General features: G+C 44.9%; 1 long non-coding RNA gene across 1 annotated transcript; it reads right to left on the bottom strand.

The window, feature by feature from the left end:
- Window positions 1-837: 837 nt before the first annotated feature.
- Window positions 838-13,183, bottom strand: LOC125694331 (uncharacterized). Its single transcript, XR_007377502.1, has 3 exons — window positions 12,732-13,183; window positions 8,349-10,133; window positions 838-1,388 (listed from the first exon to the last, which is right to left on the bottom strand). It is a non-coding gene; the product is annotated as an uncharacterized LOC125694331 (long non-coding RNA).
- Window positions 13,184-17,820: the final 4,637 nt, after the last annotated feature.

The following is a 17,820-nucleotide window of genomic DNA, read 5'->3' as shown; positions in this document are numbered from 1 at the left end:
AGTATGAGCCTTGAGAGATTGCCATCCAGGAGCATTAATTAATTTGGGGAGGTGACAGGCTATTTCCAGTCCTGCTGTTTTGTTTTTACAAAGCATTTCTTGATGTGCAGCACATTTTGCAATGTGTTTCTGCCTATAATATTCTTTCAGGATATGTTTGCATTGGAGAGACGGGGTGTCTCAGGAGCAGAGGCAAGCGAACTACACAGTCAGAGCGGCACAGAGTTATGAGTTTTATTTGGCATACGCACACACACAGGTATCCATTTTTGATAGCCCCAGAAGATGGCCAGCAGAAACTCCCTAAGCAAGTGCAATAGGAGCACTAGGAAGCTAAACCAGAATCTCTCTAAGGAAGCACAATATTACTGACTGACCTTGAGAGAGGGATGAAATTCCGGGAAGGAGTCTGCCTGCAGTGCTTTCAAAACATATCAGCAGGGCATTCCCCGCTTCCAAGTGCATCTTTCCTCTCTCCTCCACTGCAGCCTCCCTCCTGCTTTTACTCTCTTCAGAGTCTGCAGCATTTTTTTCCACCTGCATGCTGTATCCGTGCGGCCAACACATACCCTCGTAGACACTGAAGCACGCTGAAGTGTTGATGCTCCTACCAGTGGTCCTGTGGACTTCACAGCCTCAAGGGGAGTAGTACAGATGTTTCAAAGGTATGAGGAGTGGTGGGTCTGCCTTCAGTGGCAGGACACAGGCTGCGTTTTGGTCTTGAGTCCAACAGCTCCACTTTGTGCTGGGGCATGTCCTGGCCTTTGGTCCAACATCCTTTGTCCTGACATCTGGGGCTGGATCACTATATCAGGTAGTACAGGGGGGTGGGGGTTCTAGTTTGCCAGGTGGCCATGTTTAATGCTCTCTTTGTGATGAAAATTGGAGTGTCAGCTACTATCTTTACTGGCCGTGTAGTGATAACCATAGGGTTTACCTCTAACAAATTCCTCCAAGGTGCAAGTAGATGACACCGTTTCAGTCCTACTTGCACTTCCAAGGCCATTTCACCTTGTGTTTCTGAGGCTCTAGGTCCTCAAGGGAAGGGAGCTCAAGGTGATTCATGGTGCCAACTTGTGGCTTGAGTAAGGTGTCCTTGCCTTAATTTGTATCCTAAGGGGGGAGGCCCAAGTGGTCTGCAATGTTCCTGAAGCACTGGGTCTGCCATCTCCTGGTCTCTCCTTCAAGTCCCACAAGGTCTCACCCCTGCAAGTCCACACCTGCAAGGACTATGAATCTGCCTTCAGGGTGGCCTTCAGGATCCCATTTGATCTATTAGGCCTGCTCCCATGGGATTATAGGGCAGGTGGAACCACCGTTTGATGCTGTGGTCTTGGCCCTCTTCTTCCCAGTTGCGCCCATGAAATGCGTTCCTAGAAAATGCGTTCCTAGAATTAGAAAAAATGCTTTGTGTAAGCAAGAATGAATTTGGTATTCCAAGCACTGTCATTCACTGTGGAAAATTTCTTGGGGCTCGTGTACCTTAGATATCTACTGGGGTACTTCCAGATACATGCACTTAGGGACAAGGCATAATATCTGCAAACTAATGAAGATCCTTTAGTTCAGGCACTGAAACCTAGCAAAAAGCTATTAAATGAACCTTAATAAAATAGATTAACTCCGCAATGATCAACTGTTAGGATTCTAATAGGCTTTTCTAACAAGCCTTTGTCTTGGATGCAGAAAATACCTTTGAAAAAGACAGATGGGAGGCTATCTGACTGATTTGTGAGAACAGTCAAAATGTGCTGTGAGAAGGGATTTCCTCCAGTGTGACCCGCTGCACTGATGTCCAAGCTGCAGCTCATTTCAGAAGTGTTGCTGAGCTCCTTCATGGTGCTTTGGGACAGCTTTTCCTTCTCTGAAACCACTCACTAATGATACCAAGGGTCTAACTAACTTTCATTGCTTTCAAGTACCTGCATGCTGAACAAACTCAATTACATGAACTTGATTTCTCCTCTTTCTTTAGAGATAATGTGATAGGAAAATCTTTGAGTTAGCTGAAAGGATCCCATTCACCCCTGTGAGTGTAGGTGTTGCTATCCACATTTCTTAGATAATGACAGATTTCTGTGCATTGCAGTTATTCAGGACAAGACAGCTATTACATTCCCCAAACTGGCTCCTATTGCATTGTAGACCTCAGTGTTCTTGCAACACTGTGTGTACCGCTGCTGACAGCACTTTGCTATATTCAAGACGAACCTTCTTTTTTTTTGAGTGCAGTGATACCATGGTTTTCATATTGCTTTACCCCAGTCTATGCACATCTGATTGCTGTTGTGGGCCTTTCCCTGCACAGGTTTGATTTCACACACCTGTATCTACCCGTATTAAATTGTATACAACCTTTTGCTTGGAGAGTAATAAATGACTTTACCCCGGAAAGAACAGAAATCTTCCTTCCCTACCTCCTTCCTTCCTTCCTTCCTTCCTCCCTCCCTCACTTACTGCTTTGGCTTATTATTGAAATGCAGATCTCCTAGAGGTCTTATTTCAAGTGTTTCAAATATTCTCTACAATACTTGTCATTAATTTATGGTATTAATTTTTGCCCACATTCTATTTATTATATGGAGCTGGCCTCAGTATGAGCCTTGAGAGATTGCCATCCAGGAGCATTAATTAATTTGGGGAGGTGACAGGCTATTTCCAGTCCTGCTGTTTTGTTTCTACAAAGCATTTCTTGATGTGCAGCACATTTTGCAATGTGTTTCTGCCTATAATATTCTTTCAGGATATGTTTGCATTGGAGAGACGGGGTGTCTCAGGAGCAGAGGCAAGCAAACTACACAGTCAGAGCAGCACAGAGTTATGAGTTTTATTTGGCATACGCACACACACAGGTATCCATTTTTGATAGCCCCAGAAGATGGCAAGCAGAAACTCCCTTAGCAAGTGCAATAGGAGCACTAGGAAGCTAAACCAGAATCTCTCTAAGCAAGCACAATATTACTGACTGACCTTGAGAGAGGGATGAAATTCTGGGAAGGAGTCTGCCTGCAGTGCTTTCAAAACATATCAGCAGGGCATTGCCCACTTCCAAGTGCATCTTTCCTCTCTCCTCCACTGCAGCCTCCCTCCTGCTTTTACTCTCTTCAGAGTCTGCAGCATTTTTTTCCACCTGCATGCTGTATCCGTGCGGCCAACACATACCCTCGTAGACACTGAAGCACGCTGAAGTGTTGATGCTCCTACCAGTGGTCCTGTGGACTTCACAGCCTCAAGGGGAGTAGTACAGATGTTTCAAAGGTGTGAGGAGTGGTGGGTCTGCCTTCAGTGGCAGGACACAGGCTGCGTTTTGGTCTTGAGTCCAACAGCTCCACTTGTGCTGGGGCATGTCCTGGCCTTTGGTCCAACATCCTTTGTCCTGATATCTGGGGCTGGATCACTATATCAGGTAGTACAGGGGGGTGGGGGTTCTAGTTTGCCAGGTGGCCATGTTTAATGCTCTCTTTGTGATGAAAATTGGAGTGTCAGCTACTATCTTTACTGGCCGTGTAGTGATAACCATAGGGTTTACCTCTAACAAATTCCTGCAAGGTGCAAGTAGATGACACCGTTTCAGTCCTACTTGCACTTCCAAGGCCATTTCACCTTGTGTTTCTGAGGCTCTAGGTCCTCAAGGGAAGGGAGCACAAGGTGATTCATGGTGCCAACTTGTGGCTTGAGTAAGGTGTCCTTGCCTTAATTTGTATCCTAAGGGGGGAGGCCCAAGTGGTCTGCAATGTTCCTGAAGCACTGGGTCTGCCATCTCCTGGTCTCTCCTTCAAGTCCCACAAGGTCTCACCCCTGCAAGTCCACACCTGCAAGGACTATGAATCTGCCTTCAGGGTGGCCTTCAGGATCCCATTTGATCTGTTAGGCCTGCTCCCATGGGATTATAGGGCAGGTGGAACCACCATTTGATGCTGTGGTCTTGGCCCTCTTCTTCCCAGTTGCGCCCATGAAATGCGTTCCTAGAAAATGCGTTCCTAAAATTAGAAAAAATGCTTGATGTAAGCAAGAATGAATTTGGTATTCCAAGCACTGTCATTCACTGTGGAAAATTCTTGGGGCTCGTGTACCTTAGATATCTACTGGGGTACTTCCAGATACATGCACTTAGGGACAAGGCATAATATCTGCAAACTAATGAAGATCCTTTAGTTCAGGCACTGAAACCTAGCAAAAAGCTATTAAATGAACCTTAATAAAATAGATTAACTCCGCAATGATCAACTGTTAGGATTCTAATAGGCTTTTCTAACAAGCCTTTGTCTTGGATGCAGAAAATACCTTTGGAAAAGACAGATGGGAGGCTATCTGACTGATTTGTGAGAACAGTCAAAATGTGCTATGAGAAGGGATTTCCTCCAGTGTGACCCGCTGCACTGATGTCCAAGCTGCAGCTCATTTCAGAAGTGTTGCTGAGCTCCTTCATGGTGCTTTGGGACAGCTTTTCCTTCTCTGAAACCACTCACTGATGATACCAAGGGTCTAACTATCTTTCATTGCTTTCAAATACCTGCATGCTGAACAAACTCAATTACATGAACTTGATTTCTCCTCTTTCTTTAGAGATAATGTGATAGGAAAATCTTTGAGTTAGCTGAAAGGATCCCATTCACCCCTGTGAGTGTAGGTGTTGCTATCCACATTTCTTAGATAATGACAGATTTCTGTGCATTGCAGTTATTCAGGACAAGACAGCTATTACATTCCCCAAACTGGCTCCTATTGCATTGTAGACCTCAGTGTCCTTGCAACACTGTGTGTACCGCTGCTGACAGCACTTTGCTATATTCAAGACGAACCTTCTTTTTTGTTGAGTGCAGTGATACCATGGTTTTCATATTGCTTTACCCCAGTCTATGCACATCTGATTGCTGTTGTGGGCCTTTCCCTGCACAGGTTTGATTTCACACACCTGTATCTACCCGTATTAAATTGTATACAACCTTTTGCTTGGAGAGTAATAAATGACTTTACCCCGGAAAGAACAGAAATCTTCCTTCCCTACCTCCTTCCTTCCTTCCTTCCTTCCTTCCTCCCTCCCTCACTTTCTGCTTTGGCTTATTATTGAAATGCAGATCTCCTAGAGGTCTTATTTCAAGTGTTTCAAATATTCTCTACAATACTTGTCATTAATTTATGGTATTAATTTTTGCCCACATTCTATTTATTATATGGAGCTGGCCTCAGTATGAGCCTTGAGAGATTGCCATCCAGGAGCACTAATTAATTTGGGGAGGTGACAGGCTATTTCCAGTCCTGCTGTTTTGTTTCTACAAAGCATTTCTTGATGTGCAGCACATTTTGCAATGTGTTTCTGCCTATAATATTCTTTCAGGATATGTTTGCATTGGAGAGACGGGGTGTCTCAGGAGCAGAGGCAAGCAAACTACACAGTCAGAGCAGCACAGAGTTATGAGTTTTATTTGGCATACGCACACACACAGGTATCCATTTTTGATAGCCCCAGAAGATGGCCAGCAGAAACTCCCTTAGCAAGTGCAATAGGAGCACTAGGAAGCTAAACCAGAATCTCTCTAAGCAAGCACAATATTACTGACTGACCTTGAGAGAGGGATGAAATTCTGGGAAGGAGTCTGCCTGCAGTGCTTTCAAAACATATCAGCAGGGCATTGCCCACTTCCAAGTGCATCTTTCCTCTCTCCTCCACTGCAGCCTCCCTCCTGCTTTTACTCTCTTCAGAGTCTGCAGCATTTTTTTCCACCTGCATGCTGTATCCGTGCGGCCAACACATACCCTCGTAGACACTGAAGCACGCTGAAGTGTTGATGCTCCTACCAGTGGTCCTGTGGACTTCACAGCCTCAAGGGGAGTAGTACAGATGTTTCAAAGGTATGAGGAGTGGTGGGTCTGCCTTCAGTGGCAGGACACAGGCTGCGTTTTGGTCTTGAGTCCAACAGCTCCACTTGTGCTGGGGCATGTCCTGGCCTTTGGTCCAACATCCTTTGTCCTGATATCTGGGGCTGGATCACTATATCAGGTAGTACAGGGGGGTGGGGGTTCTAGTTTGCCAGGTGGCCATGTTTAATGCTCTCTTTGTGATGAAAATTGGAGTGTCAGCTACTATCTTTACTGGCCGTGTAGTGATAACCATAGGGTTTACCTCTAACAAATTCCTCCAAGGTGCAAGTAGATGACACCGTTTCAGTCCTACTTGCACTTCCAAGGCCATTTCACCTTGTGTTTCTGAGGCTCTAGGTCCTCAAGGGAAGGGAGCACAAGGTGATTCATGGTGCCAACTTGTGGCTTGAGTAAGGTGTCCTTGCCTTAATTTGTATCCTAAGGGGGGAGGCCCAAGTGGTCTGCAATGTTCCTGAAGCACTGGGTCTGCCATCTCCTGGTCTCTCCTTCAAGTCCCACAAGGTCTCACCCCTGCAAGTCCACACCTGCAAGGACTATGAATCTGCCTTCAGGGTGGCCTTCAGGATCCCATTTGATCTGTTAGGCCTGCTCCCATGGGATTATAGGGCAGGTGGAACCACCATTTGATGCTGTGGTCTTGGCCCTCTTCTTCCCAGTTGCGCCCATGAAATGCGTTCCTAGAAAATGCGTTCCTAAAATTAGAAAAAATGCTTGATGTAAGCAAGAATGAATTTGGTATTCCAAGCACTGTCATTCACTGTGGAAAATTCTTGGGGCTCGTGTACCTTAGATATCTACTGGGGTACTTCCAGATACATGCACTTAGGGACAAGGCATAATATCTGCAAACTAATGAAGATCCTTTAGTTCAGGCACTGAAACCTAGCAAAAAGCTATTAAATGAACCTTAATAAAATAGATTAACTCCGCAATGATCAACTGTTAGGATTCTAATAGGCTTTTCTAACAAGCCTTTGTCTTGGATGCAGAAAATACCTTTGGAAAAGACAGATGGGAGGCTATCTGACTGATTTGTGAGAACAGTCAAAATGTGCTATGAGAAGGGATTTCCTCCAGTGTGACCCGCTGCACTGATGTCCAAGCTGCAGCTCATTTCAGAAGTGTTGCTGAGCTCCTTCATGGTGCTTTGGGACAGCTTTTCCTTCTCTGAAACCACTCACTGATGATACCAAGGGTCTAACTATCTTTCATTGCTTTCAAATACCTGCATGCTGAACAAACTCAATTACATGAACTTGATTTCTCCTCTTTCTTTAGAGATAATGTGATAGGAAAATCTTTGAGTTAGCTGAAAGGATCCCATTCACCCCTGTGAGTGTAGGTGTTGCTATCCACATTTCTTAGATAATGACAGATTTCTGTGCATTGCAGTTATTCAGGACAAGACAGCTATTACATTCCCCAAACTGGCTCCTATTGCATTGTAGACCTCAGTGTCCTTGCAACACTGTGTGTACCGCTGCTGACAGCACTTTGCTATATTCAAGACGAACCTTCTTTTTTGTTGAGTGCAGTGATACCATGGTTTTCATATTGCTTTACCCCAGTCTATGCACATCTGATTGCTGTTGTGGGCCTTTCCCTGCACAGGTTTGATTTCACACACCTGTATCTACCCGTATTAAATTGTATACAACCTTTTGCTTGGAGAGTAATAAATGACTTTACCCCCGAAAGAACAGAAATCTTCCTTCCCTACCTCCTTCCTTCCTTCCTTCCTTCCTCCCTCCCTCACTTACTGCTTTGGCTTATTATTGAAATGCAGATCTCCTAGAGGTCTTATTTCAAGTGTTTCAAATATTCTCTACAATACTTGTCATTAATTTATGGTATTAATTTTTGCCCACATTCTATTTATTATATGGAGCTGGCCTCAGTATGAGCCTTGAGAGATTGCCATCCAGGAGCATTAATTAATTTGGGGAGGTGACAGGCTATTTCCAGTCCTGCTGTTTTGTTTCTACAAAGCATTTCTTGATGTGCAGCACGTTTTGCAATGTGTTTCTGCCTATAATATTCTTTCAGGATATGTTTGCATTGGAGAGACGGGGTGTCTCAGGAGCAGAGGCAAGCAAACTACACAGTCAGAGCAGCACAGAGTTATGAGTTTTATTTGGCATACGCACACACACAGGTATCCATTTTTGATAGCCCCAGAAGATGGCCAGCAGAAACTCCCTTAGCAAGTGCAATAGGAGCACTAGGAAGCTAAACCAGAATCTCTCTAAGCAAGCACAATATTACTGACTGACCTTGAGAGAGGGATGAAATTCTGGGAAGGAGTCTGCCTGCAGTGCTTTCAAAACATATCAGCAGGGCATTCCCCACTTCCAAGTGCATCTTTCCTCTCTCCTCCACTGCAGCCTCCCTCCTGCTTTTACTCTCTTCAGAGTCTGCAGCATTTTTTTCCACCTGCATGCTGTATCCGTGCGGCCAACACATACCCTCGTAGACACTGAAGCACGCTGAAGTGTCGATGCTCCTACCAGTGGTCCTGTGGACTTCACAGCCTCAAGGGGAGTAGTACAGATGTTTCAAAGGTATGAGGAGTGGTGGGTCTGCCTTCAGTGGCAGGACACAGGCTGCGTTTTGGTCTTGAGTCCAACAGCTCCACTTGTGCTGGGGCATGTCCTGGCCTTTGGTCCAACATCCTTTGTCCTGATATCTGGGGCTGGATCACTATATCAGGTAGTACAGGGGGGTGGGGGTTCTAGTTTGCCAGGTGGCCATGTTTAATGCTCTCTTTGTGATGAAAATTGGAGTGTCAGCTACTATCTTTACTGGCCGTGTAGTGATAACCATAGGGTTTACCTCTAACAAATTCCTCCAAGGTGCAAGTAGATGACACCGTTTCAGTCCTACTTGCACTTCCAAGGCCATTTCACCTTGTGTTTCTGAGGCTCTAGGTCCTCAAGGGAAGGGAGCACAAGGTGATTCATGGTGCCAACTTGTGGCTTGAGTAAGGTGTCCTTGCCTTAATTTGTATCCTAAGGGGGGAGGCCCAAGTGGTCTGCAATGTTCCTGAAGCACTGGGTCTGCCATCTCCTGGTCTCTCCTTCAAGTCCCACAAGGTCTCACCCCTGCAAGTCCACACCTGCAAGGACTATGAATCTGCCTTCAGGGTGGCCTTCAGGATCCCATTTGATCTGTTAGGCCTGCTCCCATGGGATTATAGGGCAGGTGGAACCACCGTTTGATGCTGTGGTCTTGGCCCTCTTCTTCCCAGTTGCGCCCATGAAATGCGTTCCTAGAAAATGCGTTCCTAGAATTAGAAAAAATGCTTTGTGTAAGCAAGAATGAATTTGGTATTCCAAGCACTGTCATTCACTGTGGAAAATTTCTTGGGGCTCGTGTACCTTAGATATCTACTGGGGTACTTCCAGATACATGCACTTAGGGACAAGGCATAATATCTGCAAACTAATGAAGATCCTTTAGTTCAGGCACTGAAACCTAGCAAAAAGCTATTAAATGAACCTTAATAAAATAGATTAACTCCGCAATGATCAACTGTTAGGATTCTAATAGGCTTTTCTAACAAGCCTTTGTCTTGGATGCAGAAAATACCTTTGAAAAAGACAGATGGGAGGCTATCTGACTGATTTGTGAGAACAGTCAAAATGTGCTGTGAGAAGGGATTTCCTCCAGTGTGACCCGCTGCACTGATGTCCAAGCTGCAGCTCATTTCAGAAGTGTTGCTGAGCTCCTTCATGGTGCTTTGGGACAGCTTTTCCTTCTCTGAAACCACTCACTAATGATACCAAGGGTCTAACTAACTTTCATTGCTTTCAAATACCTGCATGCTGAACAAACTCAATTACATGAACTTGATTTCTCCTCATTCTTTAGAGATAATGTGATAGGAAAATCTTTGAGTTAGCTGAAAGGATCCCATTCACCCCTGTGAGTGTAGGTGTTGCTATCCACATTTCTTAGATAATGACAGATTTCTGTGAATTGCAGTTATTCAGGACAAGACAGCTATTACATTCCCCAAACTGGCTCCTATTGCATTGTAGACCTCAGTGTTCTTGCAACACTGTGTGTACCGCTGCTGACAGCACTTTGCTATATTCAAGACGAACCTTCTTTTTTGTTGAGTGCAGTGATACCATGGTTTTCATATTGCTTTACCCCAGTCTATGCACATCTGATTGCTGTTGTGGGCCTTTCCCTGTACAGGTTTGATTTCACACACCTGTATCTACCCGTATTAAATTGTATACAACCTTTTGCTTAGAGAATAATAAATGACTTTACCCCGGAAAGAACAGAAATATTCCTTCCTTCCTTCTTTCCTTCCTTCCTTCCTTCCTTCCTTCCTCCCTCACTTACTGCTTTGGCTTATTATTGAAATGCAGATCTCCTAGAGGTCTTATTTCAAGTGTTTCAAATATTCTCTACAATACTTGTCATTAATTTATGGTATTACTTTTTTGCCCACATTCTATTTATTATATGGAGCTGGCCTCAGTATGAGCCTTGAGAGATTGCCATCCAGGAGCATTTAATTAATTTGGGGAGGTGACAGGCTATGTCCAGTCCTGCTGTTTTGTTTTTACAAAGCATTTCTTGATGTGCAGCACATTTTGCAATGTGTTTCTCCCTATAATATTCTTTCAGGATATGTTTGCATTGGAGAGACGGGGTGTCTCAGGAGCAGAGGCAAGCGAACTACACAGTCAGAGCGGCACAGAGTTATGAGTTTTGTTTGGCATACGCACACCCACAGGTATCCATTTTTGATAGCCCCAGAAGATGGCCAGCAGAAACTCCCTAAGCAAGTGCAATAGGAGCACTAGGAAGCTAAACCAGAATCTCTCTAAGCAAGCACAATATTACTGACTGACCTTGAGAGAGGGATGAAATTCTGGGAAGGAGTCTGCCTGCAGTGCTTTCAAAACATATCAGCAGGGCATTCCCCGCTTCCAAGTGCATCTTTCCTCTCTCCTCCACTGCAGCCTCCCTCCTGCTTTTACTCTCTTCAGAGTCTGCAGCATTTTTTTCCACCTGCATGCTGTATCCGTGCGGCCAACACATACCCTCGTAGACACTGAAGCACGCTGAAGTGTTGATGCTCCTACCAGTGGTCCTGTGGACTTCACAGCCTCAAGGGGAGTAGTACAGATGTTTCAAAGGTATGAGGAGTGGTGGGTCTGCCTTCAGTGGTAGGACACAGGCTGCGTTTTGGTCTTGAGTCCAACAGCTCCACTTGTGCTGGGGCATGTCCTGGCCTTTGGTCCAACATCCTTTGTCCTGATATCTGGGGCTGGATCACTATATCAGGTAGTACAGGGGGGTGGGGGTTCTAGTTTGCCAGGTGGCCATGTTTAATGCTCTCTTTGTGATGAAAATTGGAGTGTCAGCTACTATCTTTACTGGCCGTGTAGTGATAACCATAGGGTTTACCTCTAACAAATTCCTCCAAGGTGCAAGTAGATGACACCGTTTCAGTCCTACTTGCACTTCCAAGGCCATTTCACCTTGTGTTTCTGAGGCTCTAGGTCCTCAAGGGAAGGGAGCTCAAGGTGATTCATGGTGCCAACTTGTGGCTTGAGTAAGGTGTCCTTGCCTTAATTTGTATCCTAAGGGGGGAGGCCCAAGTGGTCTGCAATGTTCCTGAAGCACTGGGTCTGCCATCTCCTGGTCTCTCCTTCAAGTCCCACAAGGTCTCACCCCTGCAAGTCCACACCTGCAAGGACTATGAATCTGCCTTCAGGGTGGCCTTCAGGATCCCATTTGATCTATTAGGCCTGCTCCCATGGGATTATAGGGCAGGTGGAACCACCGTTTGATGCTGTGGTCTTGGCCCTCTTCTTCCCAGTTGCGCCCATGAAATGCGTTCCTAGAAAATGCGTTCCTAGAATTAGAAAAAATGCTTTGTGTAAGCAAGAATGAATTTGGTATTCCAAGCACTGTCATTCACTGTGGAGAATTTCTTGGGGCTCGTGTACCTTAGATATCTACTGGGGTACTTCCAGATACATGCACTTAGGGACAAGGCATAATATCTGCAAACTAATGAAGATCCTTTAGTTCAGGCACTGAAACCTAGCAAAAAGCTATTAAATGAACCTTAATAAAATAGATTAACTCCGCAATGATCAACTGTTAGGATTCTAATAGGCTTTTCTAACAAGCCTTTGTCTTGGATGCAGAAAATACCTTTGGAAAAGACAGATGGGAGGCTATCTGACTGATTTGTGAGAACAGTCAAAATGTGCTGTGAGAAGGGATTTCCTCCAGTGTGACCCGCTGCACTGATGTCCAAGCTGCAGCTCATTTCAGAAGTGTTGCTGAGCTCCTTCATGGTGCTTTGGGACAGCTTTTCCTTCTCTGAAACCACTCACTAATGATACCAAGGGTCTAACTAACTTTCATTGCTTTCAAATACCTGCATGCTGAACAAACTCAATTACACGAACTTGATTTCTCCTCATTCTTTAGAGATAATGTGATAGGAAAATCTTTGAGTTAGCTGAAAGGATCCCATTCACCCCTGTGAGTGTAGGTGTTGCTATCCACATTTCTTAGATAATGACAGATTTCTGTGCATTGCAGTTATTCAGGACAAGACAGCTATTACATTCCCCAAACTGGCTCCTATTGCATTGTAGACCTCAGTGTTCTTGCAACACTGTGTGTACCGCTGCTGACAGCACTTTGCTATATTCAAGACGAACCTTCTTTTTTGTTGAGTGCAGTGATACCATGGTTTTCATATTGCTTTACCCCAGTCTATGCACATCTGATTGCTGTTGTGGGCCTTTCCCTGTACAGGTTTGATTTCACACACCTGTATCTACCCGTATTAAGTTGTATACAACCTTTTGCTTGGAGAGTAATAAATGACTTTACCCCGGAAAGAACAGAAATATTCCTTCCTTCCTTCTTTCCTTCCTTCCTTCCTTCCTTCCTTCCTCCCTCACTTACTGCTTTGGCTTATTATTGAAATGCAGATCTCCTAGAGGTCTTATTTCAAGTGTTTCAAATATTCTCTACAATACTTGTCATTAATTTATGGTATTACTTTTTTGCCCACATTCTATTTATTATATGGAGCTGGCCTCAGTATGAGCCTTGAGAGATTGCCATCCAGGAGCATTAATTAATTTGGGGAGGTGACAGGCTATGTCCAGTCCTGCTGTTTTGTTTTTACAAAGCATTTCTTGATGTGCAGCACATTTTGCAATGTGTTTCTGCCTATAATATTCTTTCAGGATATGTTTGCATTGGAGAGACGGGGTGTCTCAGGAGCAGAGGCAAGCGAACTACACAGTCAGAGCGGCACAGAGTTATGAGTTTTGTTTGGCATACGCACACCCACAGGTATCCATTTTTGATAGCCCCAGAAGATGGCCAGCAGAAACTCCCTAAGCAAGTGCAATAGGAGCACTAGGAAGCTAAACCAGAATCTCTCTAAGCAAGCACAATATTACTGACTGACCTTGAGAGAGGGATGAAATTCTGGGAAGGAGTCTGCCTGCAGTGCTTTCAAAACATATCAGCAGGGCATTCCCCGCTTCCAAGTGCATCTTTCCTCTCTCCTCCACTGCAGCCTCCCTCCTGCTTTTACTCTCTTCAGAGTCTGCAGCATTTTTTTCCACCTGCATGCTGTATCCGTGCGGCCAACACATACCCTCGTAGACACTGAAGCACGCTGAAGTGTTGATGCTCCTACCAGTGGTCCTGTGGACTTCACAGCCTCAAGGGGAGTAGTACAGATGTTTCAAAGGTATGAGGAGTGGTGGGTCTGCCTTCAGTGGTAGGACACAGGCTGCGTTTTGGTCTTGAGTCCAACAGCTCCACTTGTGCTGGGGCATGTCCTGGCCTTTGGTCCAACATCCTTTGTCCTGATATCTGGGGCTGGATCACTATATCAGGTAGTACAGGGGGGTGGGGGTTCTAGTTTGCCAGGTGGCCATGTTTAATGCTCTCTTTGTGATGAAAATTGGAGTGTCAGCTACTATCTTTACTGGCCGTGTAGTGATAACCATAGGGTTTACCTCTAACAAATTCCTCCAAGGTGCAAGTAGATGACACCGTTTCAGTCCTACTTGCACTTCCAAGGCCATTTCACCTTGTGTTTCTGAGGCTCTAGGTCCTCAAGGGAAGGGAGCTCAAGGTGATTCATGGTGCCAACTTGTGGCTTGAGTAAGGTGTCCTTGCCTTAATTTGTATCCTAAGGGGGGAGGCCCAAGTGGTCTGCAATGTTCCTGAAGCACTGGGTCTGCCATCTCCTGGTCTCTCCTTCAAGTCCCACAAGGTCTCACCCCTGCAAGTCCACACCTGCAAGGACTATGAATCTGCCTTCAGGGTGGCCTTCAGGATCCCATTTGATCTATTAGGCCTGCTCCCATGGGATTATAGGGCAGGTGGAACCACCGTTTGATGCTGTGGTCTTGGCCCTCTTCTTCCCAGTTGCGCCCATGAAATGCGTTCCTAGAAAATGCGTTCCTAGAATTAGAAAAAATGCTTTGTGTAAGCAAGAATGAATTTGGTATTCCAAGCACTGTCATTCACTGTGGAAAATTTCTTGGGGCTCGTGTACCTTAGATATCTACTGGGGTACTTCCAGATACATGCACTTAGGGACAAGGCATAATATCTGCAAACTAATGAAGATCCTTTAGTTCAGGCACTGAAACCTAGCAAAAAGCTATTAAATGAACCTTAATAAAATAGATTAACTCCGCAATGATCAACTGTTAGGATTCTAATAGGCTTTTCTAACAAGCCTTTGTCTTGGATGCAGAAAATACCTTTGAAAAAGACAGATGGGAGGCTATCTGACTGATTTGTGAGAACAGTCAAAATGTGCTGTGAGAAGGGATTTCCTCCAGTGTGACCCGCTGCACTGATGTCCAAGCTGCAGCTCATTTCAGAAGTGTTGCTGAGCTCCTTCATGGTGCTTTGGGACAGCTTTTCCTTCTCTGAAACCACTCACTAATGATACCAAGGGTCTAACTAACTTTCATTGCTTTCAAATACCTGCATGCTGAACAAACTCAATTACACGAACTTGATTTCTCCTCATTCTTTAGAGATAATGTGATAGGAAAATCTTTGAGTTAGCTGAAAGGATCCCATTCACCCCTGTGAGTGTAGGTGTTGCTATCCACATTTCTTAGATAATGACAGATTTCTGTGCATTGCAGTTATTCAGGACAAGACAGCTATTACATTCCCCAAACTGGCTCCTATTGCATTGTAGACCTCAGTGTTCTTGCAACACTGTGTGTACCGCTGCTGACAGCACTTTGCTATATTCAAGACGAACCTTCTTTTTTGTTGAGTGCAGTGATACCATGGTTTTCATATTGCTTTACCCCAGTCTATGCACATCTGATTGCTGTTGTGGGCCTTTCCCTGTACAGGTTTGATTTCACACACCTGTATCTACCCGTATTAAGTTGTATACAACCTTTTGCTTGGAGAGTAATAAATGACTTTACCCCGGAAAGAACAGAAATATTCCTTCCTTCCTTCTTTCCTTCCTTCCTTCCTTCCTTCCTTCCTTCCTTCCTTCCTTCCTTCCTTCCTTCCTCCCTCACTTACTGCTTTGGCTTATTATTGAAATGCAGATCTCCTAGAGGTCTTATTTCAAGTGTTTCAAATATTCTCTACAATACTTGTCATTAATTTATGGTATTACTTTTTTGCCCACATTCTATTTATTATATGGAGCTGGCCTCAGTATGAGCCTTGAGAGATTGCCATCCAGGAGCATTAATTAATTTGGGGAGGTGACAGGCTATGTCCAGTCCTGCTGTTTTGTTTTTACAAAGCATTTCTTGATGTGCAGCACATTTTGCAATGTGTTTCTGCCTATAATATTCTTTCAGGATATGTTTGCATTGGAGAGACGGGGAGTCTCAGGAGCAGAGGCAAGCGAACTACACAGTCAGAGCGGCACAGAGTTATGAGTTTTGTTTGGCATACGCACACCCACAGGTATCCATTTTTGATAGCCCCAGAAGATGGCCAGCAGAAATTCCCTAAGCAAGTGCAATAGGAGCACTAGGAAGCTAAACCAGAATCTCTCTAAGCAAGCACAATATTACTGACTGACCTTGAGAGAGGGATGAAATTCTGGGAAGGAGTCTGCCTGCAGTGCTTTCAAAACATATCAGCAGGGCATTCCCCGCTTCCAAGTGCATCTTTCCTCTCTCCTCCACTGCAGCCTCCCTCCTGCTTTTACTCTCTTCAGAGTCTGCAGCATTTTTTTCCACCTGCATGCTGTATCCGTGCGGCCAAAACATACCCTCGTAGACACTGAAGCACGCTGAAGTGTTGATGCTCCTACCAGTGGTCCTGTGGACTTCACAGCCTCAAGGGGAGTAGTACAGATGTTTCAAAGGTATGAGGAGTGGTGGGTCTGCCTTCAGTGGTAGGACACAGGCTGCGTTTTGGTCTTGAGTCCAACAGCTCCACTTGTGCTGGGGCATGTCCTGGCCTTTGGTCCAACATCCTTTGTCCTGATATCTGGGGCTGGATCACTATATCAGGTAGTACAGGGGGGTGGGGGTTCTAGTTTGCCAGGTGGCCATGTTTAATGCTCTCTTTGTGATGAAAATTGGAGTGTCAGCTACTATCTTTACTGGCCGTGTAGTGATAACCATAGGGTTTACCTCTAACAAATTCCTCCAAGGTGCAAGTAGATGACACCGTTTCAGTCCTACTTGCACTTCCAAGGCCATTTCACCTTGTGTTTCTGAGGCTCTAGGTCCTCAAGGGAAGGGAGCTCAAGGTGATTCATGGTGCCAACTTGTGGCTTGAGTAAGGTGTCCTTGCCTTAATTTGTATCCTAAGGGGGGAGGCCCAAGTGGTCTGCAATGTTCCTGAAGCACTGGGTCTGCCATCTCCTGGTCTCTCCTTCAAGTCCCACAAGGTCTCACCCCTGCAAGTCCACACCTGCAAGGACTATGAATCTGCCTTCAGGGTGGCCTTCAGGATCCCATTTGATCTATTAGGCCTGCTCCCATGGGATTATAGGGCAGGTGGAACCACCGTTTGATGCTGTGGTCTTGGCCCTCTTCTTCCCAGTTGCGCCCATGAAATGCGTTCCTAGAAAATGCGTTCCTAGAATTAGAAAAAATGCTTTGTGTAAGCAAGAATGAATTTGGTATTCCAAGCACTGTCATTCACTGTGGAAAATTTCTTGGGGCTCGTGTACCTTAGATATCTACTGGGGTACTTCCAGATACATGCACTTAGGGACAAGGCATAATATCTGCAAACTAATGAAGATCCTTTAGTTCAGGCACTGAAACCTAGCAAAAAGCTATTAAATGAACCTTAATAAAATAGATTAACTCCGCAATGATCAACTGTTAGGATTCTAATAGGCTTTTCTAACAAGCCTTTGTCTTGGATGCAGAAAATACCTTTGAAAAAGACAGATGGGAGGCTATCTGACTGATTTGTGAGAACAGTCAAAATGTGCTGTGAGAAGGGATTTCCTCCAGTGTGACCCGCTGCACTGATGTCCAAGCTGCAGCTCATTTCAGAAGTGTTGCTGAGCTCCTTCATGGTGCTTTGGGACAGCTTTTCCTTCTCTGAAACCACTCACTAATGATACCAAGGGTCTAACTAACTTTCATTGCTTTCAAATACCTGCATGCTGAACAAACTCAATTACACGAACTTGATTTCTCCTCATTCTTTAGAGATAATGTGATAGGAAAATCTTTGAGTTAGCTGAAAGGATCCCATTCACCCCTGTGAGTGTAGGTGTTGCTATCCACATTTCTTAGATAATGACAGATTTCTGTGCATTGCAGTTATTCAGGACAAGACAGCTATTACATTCCCCAAACTGGCTCCTATTGCATTGTAGACCTCAGTGTTCTTGCAACACTGTGTGTACCGCTGCTGACAGCACTTTGCTATATTCAAGACGAACCTTCTTTTTTG

Source organism: Lagopus muta, chromosome 6, assembly GCF_023343835.1.
Source record: "Lagopus muta isolate bLagMut1 chromosome 6, bLagMut1 primary, whole genome shotgun sequence".
NCBI lineage: Eukaryota > Metazoa > Chordata > Aves > Galliformes > Phasianidae > Lagopus > Lagopus muta.
This window is presented reverse-complemented; position numbering and strand designations above follow the sequence as displayed.